This window comes from Pseudophryne corroboree, chromosome 4 (genome assembly GCF_028390025.1).
Source record: "Pseudophryne corroboree isolate aPseCor3 chromosome 4, aPseCor3.hap2, whole genome shotgun sequence".
Lineage (NCBI taxonomy): Eukaryota > Metazoa > Chordata > Amphibia > Anura > Myobatrachidae > Pseudophryne > Pseudophryne corroboree.
In genome coordinates, this window is record NC_086447.1 from 626,202,774 (window position 1) to 626,218,929 (window position 16,156).

Consider the following 16,156-nt stretch of genomic DNA (forward strand, 5'->3'; position numbering starts at 1 on the left):
CAGGGGTGACAGGGAGATAGTGGATGACTGAGGCAGGGATGACAGGGAGATAGTAGGTGACTGATGCAAGGGTGACAGAGAGATAGTGGGTGACTGAGACAGGGGTGACAGAGATAGTAGGTGACTGAGGCAGGGCTGACAGAGAGATAGTGGGTGACTGAAAAAGGGGTGACAAAGAGATAGTGGGTGACTGAGACAGGGGTGACAGAGAGACAGTAGGTGACTGAGGCAGGGGTGACAGAGGGATAGTGGGTGACTGAGACAGGGGTGACAGAGAGAGAGTGGGTGACTGAGACAGGGGTGACAGAGAGATAGTGGGTGACTGAGGCAGGGGTGACTGGGAGATAGTGGGTGACTGAGAGATAGTGGGTGACTGGTGAGGCAGGGGTGACAGGGAGATAATGGGTGACTGGTGAGGCAGGGGTGACAGGGAGATAGTGGGTGACTGAGACAGGGATGACAGGGAGATAGTGGGTGACTGAGGCAGGGGTGACAGGGAGAAAGTGGGTGACTGAGGCAGGGGTGACAGGGAGATAGTGGGTGACTGAAGTAGCGGTGACAGGGAGATAGTGGACGAGTAAGGCAGGAGTGACCAGTATTTAGTGGGTGACAGGGAGATAGTGGGTGACTGAAGTAGGTGTGACAGGGAGATAGTGGGTGACTGAGGCAGGGGTTACAGGGAGATAGTGGGTGACTGAAGCAGGGGTGACAGGAAGATAGTGGGTGACTGAGGCAGGGATGACAGGGATATAGTGGGTGACTGAGGTAGGGGTGACTGGGAGATAGTGGGTGACTGGTGAGGCAGGGGTGACTGGGAGATAGTGGGTGACTGGTGAGGCAGGGGTGACAGGGAGATAGTGGGTAACTGAGACAGGGATGACAGGGAGATAGTGGGTGACAGAGGCAGGGGTGACAGAGAGATAGTGGGTGACTGAGACAGGGGTGACAGAGATAGGAGGTGACTGAGGCAGGGGTGACAGAGAGATTGTGGGTGACTGAGACAGGGGTGACAGAGAGATAGTAGGTGACTGAGACAGGGGTGACATAGAGATAGTGGGTGACTGAGAAAGGGGTGACAGAGAGATAGTGGGTGACTGATACTGGGGTGACAGAGAGATAGTGGGTGACTGAGGCAGGGGTGACTGGGAGATAGTGGGTGACTGAGGCAGGGGTGACAGGGAGATAGTGGGTGAATGAGGCAGGGATGACAGGGAGATAGTGGGTGACTGAGGCAGGGGTGACTAAGAGATAGTGACTGAGGCAGAGGTGACAGGGAGATAGTGAGTGACTGAAGCAGGGGTGACAGGGAGATAGTGGATGACTGAGGCAGGGATGACAGGGAGATAGTAGGTGACTGAAACAGGGATGGCAGGGAGATAGTGGGTGACTGAAGCAGGGGTGACAGGGAGATAGTGGATGACTGAGGCAGGGATGACAGGGAGATAGTAGGTGACTGAGGCAGGGGTGACAGAGAGATAGTGGGTGACTGAGACAGGGGTGACAGAGATAGTAGGTGACTGAGGCAGGGGTGACAGAGAGATAGTGGGTGACTGAGACAGGGGTGACAGAGAGATAGTGTGTGACTGAGACAGTGGTGACAGAGAGATAGTAGGTGACTGAGGCAGGGGTGACAGAGAGATAGTGGGTGACTGAGACAGGGGTGACAGAGAGATAGTGGGTGACTGAAACAGGGGTGACAAAGAGATAGTGGGTGACTGAGGCAGGGGTGACTGGGAGATAGTGGGTGACTGAGAGATAGTGGGTGACTGGTGAGGCAGGGGTGACAGAGAGATAATGGGTGACTGGTGAGGCAGGGGTGACAGGGAGATAGTGGGTGACTTGTGAGGCAGGGGTGACAGGGAGATAGTGGGTGACTGAGACAGGGATGACAGGGAGATAGTAGGTGACTGAAACAGGGGTGACAGAGTGATAGTGGGTGACTGAAATAGCGGTGACAGGGAGATAGTGGACGAGTAAGGCAGGAGTGACCAGTATTTAGTGGGTGACAGGGAGATAGTGGGTGACTGAGGCAGGGGAGACATGGAGATAGTGGGTGACTGAAATAGCGGTGACAGGGAGATAGTGGACGAGTAAGGCAGGAGTGACCAGTATTTAGTGGGTGACAGGGAGATAGTGGGTGACTGAAGTAGGGGTGACAGAGAGATAGTGGGCGAGTAAGGCAGGATTGACCAGTAGTTAGTGAGTGACAGGGAGATAGTGGGTGACTGAGGTAGGCGTGACAGGGAGATAGTGGGAGACTGAGGCAGGGGTGACAGGTAGATAGTGGGTGACTGAAGCAGGGGTGACAGGAAGATAGTGGGTGACTGAGGCAGTCATGACAGGGAGATAGTGGGTGACTGAGGCAGGGGTGACTGGGAGATAGTGACTGAGGCAGAGGTGACAGGGAGATAGTGAGTGACTGAAGCAGGGGTGACAGGGAGATAGTGGATGACTGAGGCAGGGATGACGGAGATAGTAGGTGACTGATACAGGGGTGACAGGGAGATAGTGGGTGACTGAAGCAGGGGTGACAGGGATATAGTGGATGACTGAGGCAGGGATGACAGGGAGATAGTAGGTGACTGAGGCAGGGGTGACAGAGAGATAATGGGTGACTGAGACAGGGGTGACAGAGATAGGAGGTGACTGAGGCAGGGGTGACAGAGAGATAGTGGGTGACTGAGACAGGGGTGACAGAGAGATAGTGGGTGACTGAGACAGGGGTGACAGAGAGATAGTAGGTGACTGAGACAGGGGTGACATAGAGATAGTGGGTGACTGAGAAAGGGGTGACAGAGAGATAGTGGGTGCTTGATACTGGGGTGACAGAGAGATAGTGGGTGACTGAGGCAGGGGTGACTGGGAGATAGTGGGTGACTGAGGCAGGGGTGACAGGGAGATAGTGGGTGAATGAGGCAGGGATGACAGGGAGATAGTGGGTGACTGAGGCAGGGGTGACTAAGAGATAGTGACTGAGGCAGAGGTGACTGGGAGATAGTGAGTGACTGAAGCAGGGGTGACAGGGAGATAGTGGATGACTGAGGCAGGGATGACAGGGAGATAGTAGGTGACTGAAACAGGGGTGACAGGGAGATAGTGGGTGACTGAAGCAGGGTGACAGGCAGATAGTGGATGACTGAGGCAGGGATGACAGGGAGATAGTAGGTGACTGAGGCAGGGGTGACAGAGAGATAGTTGGTGACTGAGACAGGGGTGACAGAGATAGTAGGTGACTGAGGCAGGGGTGACAGAGAGATAGTGGGTGACTGAGACAGGGGTGACAGAGAGATAGTGTGTGACTGAGACAGTGGTGACAGAGAGATAGTAGGTGACTGAGGCAGGGGTGACAGAGAGATAGTGAGTGACTGAGACAGGGGTGACAGAGAGATAGTGGGTGACTGAGACAGGGGTGACAGAGATAGTGGGTGACTGAGGCAGGGGTGACTGGGAGATAGTGGGTGACTGAGAGATAGTGGGTGACTGGTGAGGCAGGGGTGACAGAGAGATAATGGGTGACTGGTGAGGCAGGGGTGACAGGGAGATAGTGGGTGACTGGTGAGGCAGGGATGACAGGGAGATAGTGGGTGACTGAGACAGGGATGACAGGGAGATAGTAGGTGACTGAAACAGGGGTGACAGGGTGATAGTGGGTGACTGAAATAGCGGTGACAGGGAGATAGTGGACGAGTAAGGCAGGAGTGACCAGTATTTAGTCGGTGACAGGGATATAGTGGGTGACTGAGGCAGGGGAGACATGGAGATAGTGGGTGACTGAAATAGCGGTGACAGGGAGATAGTGGACGAGTAAGGCAGGAGTGACCAGTATTTAGTGGGTGACAGGGAGATAGTGGGTGACTGAAGTAGGGGTGACAGAGAGATAGTGGGCGAGTAAGGCAGGATTGACCAGTAGTTAATGAGTGACAGGGAGATAGTGGGTGACTGAGGTAGGTGTGACAGGGAGATAGTGGGAGACTGAGGCAGGGGTGACAGGTAGATAGTGGGTGACTGAAGCAGGGGTGACAGGAAGATAGTGGGTGACTGAGGCAGGGATGACAGGGAGATAGTGGGTGACTAAGGCAGGGGTGACTGGGAGATAGTGACTGAGGCAGAGGTGACAGGGAGATAGTGAGTGACTGAAGCAGTGGTGACAGGGAGATAGTGGATGACTGAGGCAGGGATGACGGAGATAGTAGGTGACTGATACAGGGGTGACAGGGAGATAGTGGGTGACTGAAGCAGGGGTGACAGGGATATAGTGGATGACTGAGGCAGGGATGACAGGGAGATAGTAGGTGACTGAGGCAGGGGTGACAGAGAGATAATGGGTGACTGAGACAGGGGTGACAGAGATAGGAGGTGACTGAGGCAGGGGTGACAGAGAGATAGTGGGTGACTGAGACAGGGGTGCCAGAGAGATAGTGGGTGACTGAGACAGGGGTGACAGAGAGATAGTAGGTGACTGAGACAGGGGTGACATAGAGATAGTGGGTGACTGAGAAAGGGGTGACAGAGAGATAGTGGGTGACTGATACTGGGGTGACAGAGAGATAGTGGGTGACTGAGGCAGGGGTGACTGGGAGATAGTGGGTGACTGAGGCAGGGGTGACAGGGAGATAGTGGGTGAATGAGGCAGGGATGACAGGGAGATAGTGGGTGACTGAGGCAGGGGTGACTAAGAGATAGTGACTGAGGCAGAGGTGACTGGGAGATAGTGAGTGACTGAAGCAGGGGTGACAGGGAGATAGTGGATGACTGAGGCAGGGATGACAGGGAGATAGTAGGTGACTGAAACAGGGGTGACAGGGAGAAAGTGGGTGACTGAAGCAGGGGTGACAGGGAGATAGTGGATGACTGAGGCAGGAATGACAGGGAGATAGTAGGTGACTGAGGCAGGGGTGACAGAGAGATAGTGGGTGACTGAGACAGAGGTGACAGATAGTAGGTGACTGAGGCAGGGGTGACAGAGAGATAGTGGGTGACTGAGACAGGGGTGACAGAGAGATAGTGTGTGACTGAGACAGTGGTGACAAAGAGATAGTGGGTGACTGAGGCAGGGGTGACAGGGAGAAAGTGGGTGACTGAGGCAGGGGTGACAGGGAGATAGTGGGTGACTGAAGTAGCGGTGACAGGGAGATAGTGGACGAGTAAGGCAGGAGTGACCAGTATTTAGTGGGTGACAGGGAGATAGTGGGTGACTGAAGTAGGTGTGACAGGGAGATAGTGGGTGACTGAGGCAGGGGTTACAGGGAGATAGTGGGTGACTGAAGCAGGGGTGACAGGAAGATAGTGGGTGACTGAGGCAGGGATGACAGGGATATAGTGGGTGACTGAGGTAGGGGTGACAGGGAGATAGTGGGTGACTGGTGAGGCAGGGGTGACTGGGAGATAGTGGGTGACTGGTGAGGCAGGGGTGACAGGGAGATAGTGGGTAACTGAGACAGGGATGACAGGGAGATAGTGGGTGACAGAGGCAGGGGTGACAGAGAGATAGTGGGTGACTGAGACAGGGGTGACAGAGATAGGAGGTGACTGAGGCAGGGGTGACAGAGAGATTGTGGGTGACTGAGACAGGGGTGACAGAGAGATAGTAGGTGACTGAGACAGGGGTGACATAGAGATAGTGGGTGACTGAGAAAGGGGTGACAGAGAGATAGTGGGTGACTGATACTGGGGTGACAGAGAGATAGTGGGTGACTGAGGCAGGGGTGACTGGGAGATAGTGGGTGACTGAGGCAGGGGTGACAGGGAGATAGTGGGTGAATGAGGCAGGGATGACAGGGAGATAGTGGGTGACTGAGGCAGGGGTGACTAAGAGATAGTGACTGAGGCAGAGGTGACTGGGAGATAGTGAGTGACTGAAGCAGGGGTGACAGGGAGATAGTGGATGACTGAGGCAGGGATGACAGGGAGATAGTAGGTGACTGAAACAGGGATGGCAGGGAGATAGTGGGTGACTGAAGCAGGGGTGACAGGGAGATAGTGGATGACTGAGGCAGGGATGACAGGGAGATAGTAGGTGACTGAGGCAGGGGTGACAGAGAGATAGTGGGTGACTGAGACAGGGGTGACAGAGATAGTAGGTGACTGAGGCAGGGGTGACAGAGAGATAGTGGGTGACTGAGACAGGGGTGACAGAGAGATAGTGTGTGACTGAGACAGTGGTGACAGAGAGATAGTAGGTGACTGAGGCAGGGGTGACAGAGAGATAGTGGGTGACTGAGACAGGGGTGACAGAGAGATAGTGGGTGACTGAAACAGGGGTGACAAAGAGATAGTGGGTGACTGAGGCAGGGGTGACTGGGAGATAGTGGGTGACTGAGAGATAGTGGGTGACTGGTGAGGCAGGGGTGACAGAGAGATAATGGGTGACTGGTGAGGCAGGGGTGACAGGGAGATAGTGGGTGACTTGTGAGGCAGGGGTGACAGGGAGATAGTGGGTGACTGAGACAGGGATGACAGGGAGATAGTAGGTGACTGAAACAGGGGTGACAGGGTGATAGTGGGTGACTGAAATAGCGGTGACAGGGAGATAGTGGACGAGTAAGGCAGGAGTGACCAGTATTTAGTGGGTGACAGGGAGATAGTGGGTGACTGAGGCAGGGGAGACATGGAGATAGTGGGTGACTGAAATAGCGGTGACAGGGAGATAGTGGACGAGTAAGGCAGGAGTGACCAGTATTTAGTGGGTGACAGGGAGATAGTGGGTGACTGAAGTAGGGGTGACAGAGAGATAGTGGGCGAGTAAGGCAGGATTGACCAGTAGTTAGTGAGTGACAGGGAGATAGTGGGTGACTGAGGTAGGCGTGACAGGGAGATAGTGGGAGACTGAGGCAGGGGTGACAGGTAGATAGTGGGTGACTGAAGCAGGGGTGACAGGAAGATAGTGGGTGACTGAGGCAGGGATGACAGGGAGATAGTGGGTGACTGAGGCAGGGGTGACTGGGAGATAGTGACTGAGGCAGAGGTGACAGGGAGATAGTGAGTGACTGAAGCAGGGGTGACAGGGAGATAGTGGATGACTGAGGCAGGGATGACGGAGATAGTAGGTGACTGATACAGGGGTGACAGGGAGATAGTGGGTGACTGAAGCAGGGGTGACAGGGATATAGTGGATGACTGAGGCAGGGATGACAGGGAGATAGTAGGTGACTGAGGCAGGGGTGACAGAGAGATAATGGGTGACTGAGACAGGGGTGACAGAGATAGGAGGTGACTGAGGCAGGGGTGACAGAGAGATAGTGGGTGACTGAGACAGGGGTGACATAGAGATAGTGGGTGACTGAGACAGGGGTGACAGAGAGATAGTAGGTGACTGAGACAGGGGTGACATAGAGATAGTGGGTGACTGAGAAAGGGGTGACAGAGAGATAGTGGGTGCTTGATACTGGGGTGACAGAGAGATAGTGGGTGACTGAGGCAGGGGTGACTGGGAGATAGTGGGTGACTGAGGCAGGGGTGACAGGGAGATAGTGGGTGAATGAGGCAGGGATGACAGGGAGATAGTGGGTGACTGAGGCAGGGGTGACTAAGAGATAGTGACTGAGGCAGAGGTGACTGGGAGATAGTGAGTGACTGAAGCAGGGGTGACAGGGAGATAGTGGATGACTGAGGCAGGGATTGTCAAAGTCAGAAAAATATCTCTATGCACGTTGCCATATTTGCACCGCACACTGGTCCGCGCTGCGCATGCGTACGCTCTCCCGTGAAGGCGCATACCCGCAATAGCGTGCACTCGCAGGCGCGGTATGCGTATTTACGGTAGAGTTTATGTAGTCGTAACGTGCGACTCATTCGTTACATATTTTCACAATTAATGTAGTTTATAGATCATGATCCCTTTGATAGTTTCTGAAAGTTTGGTTAATATAGAAGGTCCCTGTTTAAAGGAATCCCTCTTTGTATTGTACGAAGGGTCTAACAGGAATCATACAGCAGTGTTTGGTACCCATCGGAAGAGTATTTAATTAGTAATATTCCGGTGTTGGTTTGGAGCGTATTAATCGCTCGTGCGAATAGTTATGGACATAAGAAGTTTATGTCCATTTCTATTATTTACTCATACTCAGGTATGCGGCGGGAAACCTAGTTTCCCACCCACCTGAGCTGTTGGAAATAGTCACAGCCCACCTGTATGAATCACCCTATGACCTTTTGTTATGATGCAGGGCCGAATTCCTTCGGCCAATGGACAATGGGATTGTAGGGACTATGAGATTGCATTGTGTGTGGGGCATAAATAGGCAGGCCGACCATATCCAACTTCACTCTCTCATCAACGGTTATCTGCTGATAGCCGGGAGCTGGATATCGAGGCGCATGCGATCATACCCTTTGTGCGTAAGTTTTCTCTCCGTAATCATTGTCTTTCTGTGAGCCAATTTCTCTCATCTCTCTCCGTCTCTCTCTCTCTCTCCTCTTTTCTCTTATATCTCTCATAGTATTATAGCATTGTATTGTATTGCATTTAGGTCAGTGTAGTATTGTCTTTTTTGTATTTATTGTTTAGTTCTGTGGTTAGGAAGTCTTTGTTATATTGTAGTGTATCATTTGTACTGTTATCCCCTTTTTACAAGTATATTAGATATAATACAGTTAATAGGCTTCGGACCCTAAACCAGTATCTGTGTATTTTCTATAGTATTAAGTGTTCACTTGAGCGTCGGTGACGCTCAAGCAGCTTTGTAGTTAGTCAGGTTACACAAGGTTGCACTTACACCCTGTATTCACATTAAGGTATTCTGTGTATTTCATTGGTATAAGGTTTAGACATAAAGGTATAGCGTTGTGAGCGTCTGCGCCGCTGGTGATCTCCTCGTGGTCTCGAGCGAACCGCTACGCCATAGCGAATCATTCTGTCCTGTGATCTCTGGGCCGTGAGCGAACGTGACGCTTGAGCGTCTCGCCTACGGCTGAGCGATCGTTACGCAACCAGCGTACCCTTACGGTACTTCTTAAGTAAACAGCGTACAGTGTTCTTAGACTTCATAAAGGGTTGTAAATACATAAAGGAATTCTGCTTTGTTAATTGGGGGCCGTCCAGTCCTTCACATATCTGCACTAGGTAGATCAGCAGACATTATCCCCCAGCAAAAGGGCGGGAGGTTGTCTCGCAGTGCTGATGGGATAAGCGTCTGCTTCGCTTAGATAAAGAGTGCTGAAGGAATCCGGAGACCAGGAGGTAAGAACAAAACGCTTGTGTCTTTTAAAACTGTATTTTTCTTCTGTCTTGCGTATATACGCACGTATACATATATATCTGCATTTCTTTTCCATCCGTGTATTTCATTTTTTTCGTATATCACTATCCTGTTTGCCAGTTTTATAGTTGATAAATGTGCTGAGAGAGATTTGTCGCTATTTCAATAATTTAAGTAGAAGCAACATAGTTAAAATATAGACAAACACACAGCTTTGCCAAGAGACAAGGTCAGTGTGGTGCGCGGTAAATGATCAAGGATCATCTACATTGATAAACGTATAAATCGTGTTACGGTGGATCTTTGCTGTGCGTACACGTGTCTCTAACAAAAGACTGAGACTTGCGTACGCAACCCAAAGGCCGACGCACGCAGCGCAACGGAGCGTCCGTGTACGCTCATGTAACAAATCACAAATGTTATAATTAAAAGGCGATAAATAGCGCAAAGCAATAAGTAGCGCAACGCGGTAAATAACGCAAAGCGATAAATAGCACAAATTGATTTCAGCTTTCCAAAACTTAGTTTAAATACCTTACTTTACTGTAATACCTCTGGGGAGAGCTATCAGACTACGGGAAATGATTTTTCTGATCAGAAAACTATAAGAATGATAGTGGGTTGAAAACGGTATGAGTGTATTGAATCCCGCTTTGTGGACTTTGTGATCTATGTGATAATCCCGCTTTGTGAACTTTGTGATCTATGTGGAACGTGATGAGCACGATCTGAGTGAAAACGTGCAACAGAGTGTGATAAAGTTTTCATTGTATTACGCTCTGGCTGTTTTGGAGCACAGTAGGGAGACTCCAATGATCCTACCATTTATGGGCAACAAGTGTCTATAAGTGGTACGATTGGACCGCACGGTTGTATGTGTGACCAATAACGCAACGTGATATGAGGTCGTATATCCATGCGTAAATCTTGCCCTCATACGTGTTGTAGGGAGCACATGCAAGCGTGATTTGTGTAAAGAAAAAGGAAGGGAATTTTCTCAGGAAAATCTCTAAAAATAGGGCCTGCAACGGCTACACGTGTCTGCTAGAAGGCGGAACGGAGATACCCGGAGCAGAAGAAGTTCAGTGGAAGAGCTTTAAGGATTTCCAACGAAGTTCTGTGTTTGGTGCATTTTAGGAAGTTTTTTCTGTGTTAAAAAGGTCCACAATGGCAGCCAAGTGCACAATACAGAGACGGTCGGAGGTCAGGATTCAGACTCCAGAGGCTTGCAGACCCCGAGGGTCTGCCCGGTTAGTAATGTGGGGGAAATATGGTCCCCACTCTGAGACCTTTTGTGATGAATGGACACGAATGACTGGGGGGGATAAGGTACCATTTCCCGGGATAGGTAGTTTTGACTTAGAGGTGTTGCATAATTTAAGGCGAAGGATATGTCTCATCAAATCAGCAAAGAGACGAATCAAGCATTATGATTGTTTACAGATATGGCAACAGGAGAGTGAAATGCAAAGAAATGTAACTTACTTACCTAACTTTCATCTTGAGAGGGGAGAGGTGGCAATGGAGGGGATTGTGGTTGCGGAGAGAAGCACAGGGGTGAACAATAAAAATGCTCTTAGCAACAGTAGTACAGATAATAAGAATAAGTGTGATAAATGTAACAATGCTAATTGTAATGCTGTTGAATGTACAACTATTAACCCATGCAAGTCGCACCCCATGTTAAACTTTCCTCAGGGACACCAACAAGAAAGTGAACCCAGAACGATGTCGGCACCTCCTCCAGAAGCCATCACACAAGACATCCAGGTGGACGCGACCCAATCGGTAAAAACTGTAATCAAACCCCCTAATGGAGGGTCAGGTGAGGTCGTGTCCACAGGTATGTATGGTATTATACATCACGCACAAACAAATGTACCTTATATCATAGAATCAATTCAGAATGACATTACTGGACTTAATCCTGTTAGGGTAATTGCAGTACCAAATGGGGAAACTGACTCTTCAGGAATCACTCCTGTCAGGAACATCGCCATGTACTGCCCTTTTTCCCGAACAGAATTAAGAGCAATTCTGTCTGAATTTCCTGATCCCAGGAAAGACTTAGTTGCTTGTCAAAGATACATTAGAGTGCTAGGACATACTGCAGAGCCAAGTAACAAAGATTGGAGGACAGTTTTGAGGGCATGTTTACCCCCCGATGTTGATTCATTGAAATTTATCACTGATTGTAAGCTAGATGAGGAAGTGCCACTAACAAACAAGTATAACCAAGATAATGTAAAAAGAATCAATCTACAGTTGAAAGAATATTTTCCTACAGTAGCAAAGTGGAATAAAATCTATACAATAAGACAAAAAGAAGGTGAATCCGCAGAAGAGTATTTTCACCGGGCTCTGCAGGATATGGCTAGGTACACTGGTATAGATGACATTGAAACTAATGTACACCACAGAGAGGTAGCTGTGTCCATATTAGCGAGCAACTTGAAAGACACACTAAAAATTAGGGTACAAACCTCAATACCTCATTGGAGAGGTATCTCGGTTGCGGCATTAAGAGAGTCCGCTATCGAGCATGACCGAAATATCAAAAGAACCAGGGAAGCGCAGGGAGAGCGGTTGATGACACTGAACATCCAAGCACTAGAGAATGCATCAAGTCGACCGGAACCCCAGGCCCCTAGCACATGGAGAAAGCCAAGGATTTGTTACAATTGTAGAAGAGAAGGGCATTATGCCAACAACTGTAATAACCCACATAAAGTTAGACCCCCTAGACCAAGAAATTAGCAAAATTACAACACACACCATTATAATCAGAGATCAGATAGGAGGAATTTTGAGCCACACCCATGATAGGTAGTCAAGAAAGGTGATCATACGACGGATGGTAAGCCTGAGGTAATGGTTAGTAAATTGGGAGGTCATTCACTGAAGACACAGGAATGACCAGGTTAAACGTTGTAAATGTATTTGTGAAAAATGTTTTTTCTCTCTCTCTCTATCCCCATCTCTGACGATTATTGGTAAGAATTCGAACATTGCATATTCGCTTGGTCCTTGCAGAAGTCTACCAAACCCCAGCATGACCTATCCACCACAATGTATTCTGGCCAGATACAGACAGTGGAATAATGCAAGTGCTGGTGGGGAGGGACTGCTCAAGGAAACCATTAGACACGTAGATACGACAGCCTAATAGTCTGACAATGTTTTCTTAATGTTGACAATGTTTAAAAATGCTTTGTTTCTCTTCTCTTATTGATGGTTATTGTCGAGTTATGTAATGTATATATGCACATGAATTGTTCTCTATCTCTTTTGTTTTTTTTGTGTTTTCTCTCTCTTCTCACTCATGTTTTCATGGTTTAAAGATGGTATGTCACCCCTCAGTTGGACCAATGGTAATGCCAGATTTTTTTTCCTCCTTACAGAAAGATCGCCGGTTAGGAAGGAATATTGCATCACCAGAATGTTCGTTTGGAAGACTGAGAGACAGCACCTTTGAGAGGACAGCAGAACAAGAAGAACAACAAGATGAGAGAACTTATTATCGTAACAAGTTCTCTCCCCCTCAAACTGTTTTCTTATACCCCCTTTACAAATTTCTTCTTTTCTCCTCCTGTAAGATGGACTTGCCCCAAGAGACTGTGATATGGATTTTCCCGTTAACCATGATGTTGACCAGAGCAGTCTGTTTCGGTGAGAGTACCAGTGAGGTCGAGAAAGGATCCAGAAAGGTCCTGATGACTGAGACGGAGGTGTAAATTTCCAATAGCAACCCAATCACCAAGCAAAGGCGAGTACCGGGCACGATCTAACAACCATGTTATCTGTAAACATTTTCTTTGAAGGATTGTTAGTTAAAAAAAAAAAAAAAAAAAAACTGTATCTGTAGGCTCTGTGACAATGGTTGAAGATGGATGCATAAAGAAATGCCAATCCAGTCTTAATATCCATATGGACCAGCATCCATTGAGTGACCATCACTCCTTAGTGGGTAACGTGTTAAATAAAACAGATTGTTGGGTATGCTCTCAAGTACCTCAGGGTCATAGCAAATCAGGGCTAGTACCATTTCCTTTAACGTTAGGGGAGGTACTTGAGCTAAGGGGTGGGAGACCGGTGGACCGGAGGTTTAACATCTCCAGCCCTCCTAGTTTGAAGCTCCACCAATACCATGTGGATAGGTCCCTCTTATGTTTTAATATCTCCAATCCCCGTAAGCCGGGAAATTGGGAAGTGTCATGGAGCAACCTTACCATGACCTTTTCACACAGAGCAGATAGAATGCCTACAGATACAGAGCTTGTACGCCACATAGCCAGTAGAGGAAAATCTTTCCGGTATCGATATACCTTAGGAAATAGGATTACTAGAGTTGGAGAGGTATCACCAGGATACTGTGCACATATCGTACAAACTGATACGTGCATTAAGCAGATGGAAAAATTAGGGTCAGGAGATTTCACCTGGAAGGTTTGTAACATGGTCATGTCCTTCTCCGTCCCTTATGTTCTCCCCGATGATGCATATTTCATATGCGGGAGAAAGGCGTACAAGTGGCTTGCCCCAAACTCTGAAGGATTGTGTTATATTGGAAAAGTATTGCCTGAAGTGATGACTGTTACACATGACAAAATGAAGAACATACACCGTGGTGCCCAAGCTCCTTATACTCACACTCATTACGAGCACCGAGTTAAAAGACAACTGTCAGAAAGGTTAGAGCATCCGGCCTCTGATCTTATCCATGAATCCACCGGGATTCAGGTTCTGGTAGCGTTAGATTTCACTCGCACCGCTCGAGGAGTGATGAATTATAGATACATTTCCGCACTCGCCAATTTGTTAGATAATATCACTGAAATGTATGATGACACGTTTAGATACACTGGAAGAGAACTTCAAGCTTACAAAACAGAACTAGTTCAGCATAGGATGGTTCTTAATTATCTTACAGCAGTAACAGGCGGATATTGTGTTACATTGGCAACACAGTACGGCATAAAGTGTTGCACGTATATCACGAATAGCACCGAGGATCCGGTCGAGGTCATAGATCAAAAGATGGACGATATTTTGCAATTAAAGTGGGAATTTCGTCGAAAGCACAATCTCACCCTTGCTGCTGTAGGTAATGAGCTGACTGGTTGGGTGTCATGGTTGAACCCGCGAAATTGGTTCTCCGGTTTAGGAGACTGGGCTCAAGGAGTCATAATGGATGTTGGAAAGTTTCTACTATGTATCTTGGGTGTCGTTATATCGATTGGATTGATATTTAGATGCGGGCAGGCTTTAATGAGGTGCAAACAAAGTACAAAAGTGATGAGCTTGAGGAGCGAGGAAACTGTAATTAACCTGGATTTGATTTATGACCCAATGATAGAAACCAGGATGTGATGAAAATGCGATTATACGGTCCGTTTCTTTCACCTGTTTTTCTGCTTTTCCCCAAGATACAAAGACCCCCTTGGACGAGGAAGTTGACGAGACGCTATACAGACAACAGACAAACACCAAAGATGAAGTTTTGACAACCTATGATATGGACACTTGATGAACTTTGCCATGGATCCCCAGTTTCCCTAGTATTTTTAAAACTCACGCTAGCCCAACATTTTTTGTAAATCTGATGGCTCAGACAAAGCTATTTGCTCATGCCCAAGGAGCAATACAGCGCAAAGAAGACGACTCTCAACAGATACCGAACACAACTTCAACAACAGATGTACATTTCCCTGACATAGAATATCATTGCATTTTTCGTAAGTGTTCTTTATCTTCATCTCTACAACCCCCAGGTAACGACACACATAGACGATAGGGAATACAGGCACAGATAGCAGCAACCACATACCTCCCCCATTCATGTATCATCAACTAAAATGTGCATCCCCATTTTGTTACAACCACAGCCGAAATGAGCTCGGTAGAGTTTGACAGCCCATCCACAGACCTGTACCACAGGATAAGAAGGAATTCAAATGTATACTTCGCAATACCTCGAAGCTTGATTTACCACACGTACGGCACGATGATACATGACCCTCCAAACATGGACTCATACACACATGCTTCTACTTTCTCACTAGGTCATACCCTTTTCACACCTACTCCTCTCTTCTTCCTTACCCCACCATGGAAATCAATTAACCCCTGACTTACATTTTTCTCCTTAAATATTTTAGAAGGTGGCAGTTATTATTGACTGCCAAAGGGTGGACTGTCAAAGTCAGAAAAATATCTCTATGCACGTTGCCATATTTGCACCGCACACTGGTCCGCGCTGCGCATGCGTACGCTCTCCCGTGAAGGCGCATACCCGCAATAGCGTGCACTCGCAGGCGCGGTATGCGTATTTACGGTAGAGTTTATGTAGTCGTAACGTGCGACTCATTCGTTACATATTTTCACAATTAATGTAGTTTATAGATCATGATCCCTTTGATAGTTTCTGAAAGTTTGGTTAATATAGAAGGTCCCTGTTTAAAGGAATCCCTCTTTGTATTGTACGAAGGGTCTAACAGGAATCATACAGCAGTGTTTGGTACCCATCGGAAGAGTATTTAATTAGTAATATTCCGGTGTTGGTTTGGAGCGTATTAATCGCTCGTGCGAATAGTTATGGACATAAGAAGTTTATGTCCATTTCTATTATTTACTCATACTCAGGTATGCGGCGGGAAACCTAGTTTCCCACCCACCTGAGCTGTTGGAAATCGTCACAGCCCACCTGTATGAATCACCCTATGACCTTTTGTTATGATGCAGGGCCGAATTCCTTCGGCCAATGGACAATGGGATTGTAGGGACTATGAGATTGCATTGTGTGTGGGGCATAAATAGGCAGGCCGACCATATCCAACTTCACTCTCTCATCAACGGTTATCTGCTGATAGCCGGGAGCTGGATATCGAGGCGCATGCGATCATACCCTTTGTGCGTAAGTTTTCTCTCCGTAATCATTGTCTTTCTGTGAGCCAATTTCT